Raw genomic sequence first — 4,399 nt, 5'->3', positions numbered from 1 at the left:
CATTAGGATAATGGAGCGCAGCTCTTTCTGAACATGGATATGAGCAGAGCTGCAGCAGCTGAGACAGAGAAGAACAAAGAGCATCTTCACTTCTTAACTCTCCCGTGTTTTTCTTGATTTTTCTGGTAAGGAGGTTTGTATACGGCATTCGGCATACTGTAAAATATTTACAGAAGTCCTTCAATAAATCTACATATAATGACCTGTAAGACGTTACTTAAAATTAAAATATGAATAACTGTTGCAGATGAAACATCCTTTCAGTCTTTAGCTGTTGTTTTTTTGCCTTGCAGGATCTTGCAGGTCAAAGATCCAGGAGGGAAACCAAGACATCCGTCTTTTTATTTCCTCATGGGGGATCCAAAGATTAGCCAGTTCTGGTTCTGATCCAGTCAGTCCTTCTTGTGCAACAGGCCTTTTAAAGCTTTGAGGGATTCTGAGCAGAAAAATGGGATTTCTGAGATAAAAAAAATGAAAATAAAAATAACCCAGATAAACTTAACTTACCTCAACTAAGCCAGGATTTAGGAGATCTAATAAAATGTGTTTTAAAATAAGTATTTTTATACATTATTATGTATTGTAGCTATTGAATTGCATCTGGCCCTTTTTATGTATTTCTGCCCTAACAATCAAACTGTAAAATTCACCCTATTAAATCCGGAACTGTATAAAATCAAATGTGAAATAACATTTTTGTTATCTTAACTCACTTAAGAATTGAAATATTTCAGAAAAAGCAGAGTTGTTTATGAAGAGAGCATTTCTTCTGTGTTTATTCGGTGAGAAAAAGGCCAGAAAAGTTGCGGTTGATGAGCTTTTCCATTCCTGCCGTCTCTGCCTCCTCCCCAGCTCCCAGCTCGGCTGATCGGGTTTCTGCTCATCTGCATGAGCCTCTCCAAAGGCCTCTGGTGTCCACAGCCTGCTTGCTAATGAGGGGCAGAGACGGACGATCCGGTTACACACCCTGATCAAGCTTTTACTACAGCCCACTCCACCCATCGATTCTCAGTTTGGCCCAACAATCTGCACATATAACCACGGTTTCGTTCACATTACAAACCAAAACTGGAACGACTCTCGTAGTGATGCTCTGCCTTCAACAAACACCTCCAGCTAAGTTTAACATTTGATGCCACCATAGACTGTTATTAGCTGAACAGACTGGGCCAGCCACACATGGAAAATAGTGTGTGATGGTTGGGGGGGTGTAAATAAATATGAGAAGAGAAGTGATGAAGAATTTGAGACGGCTGCACCCGACGCAGTTTTTCTTTCTTTGTGGTGTATTGATCAGGGAGGGGAGGACCGCGTCTGCTGAGAGTCCGGGGTGTTCAGATTCAAAGATAAAGACATTAAAACATGTTTGGCAAACAGAATCTTGTTCCATCTGAAGGTACAAATCTGACAAAACATTAACACTGATGCTAAAAATTAACTTTTCATTTAACTTTTATTTTGCTTATGTTGTGAACTGAAATGCTGGAAAAATCACTTGTTGAAACTCAAATAGCCAGTAAATGCCTGTCATATTGAAAAATGTCCTAAATTTGGTTGTAGTGCAACATGAAGTCCTTAAATTTTATAAAAACTGAAACTGGTGCTTTCTTTGCTCCAAACCTTAACAGAGTTGCAATAAGATTAAAGACGCATAAAACCAGTTAAATTGCACAAAGTGAATCATTTCACTTGTAGTTGTCTTTTAAAGATGAGTATTACTAGAAATAAACTTTTTTGAGTTTTCCATCACGTTGTAATGTCACAAAAACACACCTTTAACTAAAGGTGCTCGATTTCAACATTTACTTTTAATTTGTCAAACATATCGAGTATGATATTAGCTATCTTTATGCATATCTAGGTTTTATTCTCTTATTCATCTGTTGGTACTTTTCCTCATGTCTGTCTGTTATTTTTTGTGATCGGTATCATCTTTATAAATGTTGCATTGTTGATAGATTAAAAATATATATATTTAAACACATTAAGGAATTAACCTTTTTTAGGTGCTTTTCTTCATTTGCTTAGTTTCATGCTACCTGCTCTGTTATATCATGTCATTAGAGTCGTTTTATGAATGAAAAGTGATCATATCTGTTTGTAATTCAGAGCTGACTTTAATTTTGGACTTTCTGAGTAATGGAAAATTATTTTGCCTAATAAAGAAAACCTCAAAACTGAGAGTGTACAAAAACTCCCTCCTTTCAACAATAGGTAATTTTCACTACTAAGTAGGACAATAGAAACCATAATGACTGGAAATGGTAATTCAAACGATTTGCAACAATAAATCAGAAAAGTTTGTGCTTTCAAACAATATCTAATTTGTTAGGTTTGTTTGTCCTGCCCATTAAGGGCCTGGAATTTCTTTTTAGCCAATATTTAATTGATTCAATCAGTTTACAATCTAAAAATAACAACTAATTAGACCAGAGAGGATAAAAACCCTTGTAGTTCCTAAGAAATGAGCGGATTATTCGGCCTTTTCAATAGAAAGGTTTTACAAAGGAGCACAGAGGACAAACTATCATCTTCATGATATACAGTAAGTGCCCATTATGTAGCAGGGCCACATGCCTCTTATGTACCACTAAAAAATAAGATAAAAAAAGAATTCAAGACCAACTGAAACAGGGTAATTTAGTTGAAATTATGAGTTCATAGAAATGGCTCACTCAACCTTGCAGCGGCTCGACCAAGGCTTCCACTTTCCAAAACAGAAAAATAAAAAAGGACATCCTTTAAAACTAAATGAGGGAAGCAGATTATTGGTATACATGCAGCACTCTAAACTTTAATGTAGCTGCACAAAACTTTTTGAAAATCAAACATTAAGGCGAATAAAAATGCTTAAAACACAGCAGAAATCTTGAAGGAACAAAAGCAGAACCGCAGCTGCTTGGGTTGAGCAACACAAGTTTCAATGATGTTCTTTTGTTTTACTCTCAGATTCTGTTAAAGTTGATGCTGGAAACTTAAAAAACTAAATAGATGAACAAATTTGGGAGGAGAAATTAGTGAAACCATCTTTACAGATACACAAGAAACGACAAGGTTGGAGATAAACAGCTCCAGAAAAAGAGATGTTTTAGTATAACATTAAAAGGATGTTTTGTTTTTGAAAGAGTAAATTATGTCCAATCACAAACTTCTTAATTGAACAAAAATAATGTGTAATTCTGGGCTTAATTGTGAAACATATCCACACATATTCATAAAGTTGGAGAAATGAATAACTGAGTGTAATGTGGAGCAGTTAAATTTTTTTCAAAATCCCAGAATATTTTATACGCAGTATCTTCACTACATCGTATGGTATATTGTTTCACATCATTGGATTCGGGTGATCCAACCACAACATGGCTGAAGGTCCAGCTGCTTGGCATGTAAGCTGCTTTCTTAGAAGACTAACATTAAGATACCTTTATAATAAAATGGGAAATTTCCTCACAATAAATATATAACAGTGAACTAATTAATTTATGTTGTGGAGAAGTGAAAATAAATTGGCACTAAGCAGGAGATTGGTTGTTGCTTAACTGTATTGACTCATATGGAAAGTTTGGTGGAGGGAGGATCACAGTGTGGGGCTTTTATTCAGGACTTTGACTCTACTCCTTATTTCACATGAAAGGAACTCCTGATGCTGCAGCACACCAAGAGAGATTGAACATGTTTCGCTCACAGCTTTGCTTAGTCTGAAGATGTTGCATCTCTTTCTGGCCCAGCTGCACAAAGCAAACTCCAAAAAGATGAATCAGCTTGATGTTGAGGAGCTGAAATGTCTGCAAGGATTCCCGACATTAACCAGAAACAACTGCTTCAGGATGAATCACAGGAAAACATGTCTGTCTGTCTAATGCACCTAAAAATGGGCAAGACTGAATTAACTCCTGCACATTTTATGTCTTTAAGCTTCCTGTATATTTAGTATGTATCAGTCATTGAAAGTAATTGCTTTTTGTAATCTATTTATGTTGTGCTATTTTTTCTTTATGTCAGTTTAATTGTTTTATGTTTCTTGTGGTTTTCTGCATATAAGATTTATTTTATTTACACACAGAGTTAAAATACAATTTTAACTAAATTAATTACCATTAAAACAACAAGAGAAGTGATGAAAAGCTGAAATATGATTCAAGATATTAAAAAAATAATGTAAGCAGATTAATTTCTGTCAGTTGTGAAACAAAACATATTTATAGTTCTGCTCATAAAAGCAATTGCTTAATGAATATTTGGCAATAAATCAATTTTCTCAGAACATTTTTGCTCTTTTAATTAAAGGGAAATCATCATTCATGGAACATTTATTACTTTTGTCATAGTTATTGTTAAATCTATCTTTTACACATTGTTGCACATTATTCCATTGCTGTTCTGTTAGTGCGTCAATGCA

The sequence above is a fragment of the Poecilia mexicana genome, unplaced genomic scaffold, assembly GCF_051168715.1.
Source record: "Poecilia mexicana isolate PSO_F unplaced genomic scaffold, ASM5116871v1 scaffold_16, whole genome shotgun sequence".
Lineage (NCBI taxonomy): Eukaryota > Metazoa > Chordata > Actinopteri > Cyprinodontiformes > Poeciliidae > Poecilia > Poecilia mexicana.
The sequence above is the reverse complement of the archived record's forward strand: the minus strand, read 5'-3'. Positions refer to the sequence as shown.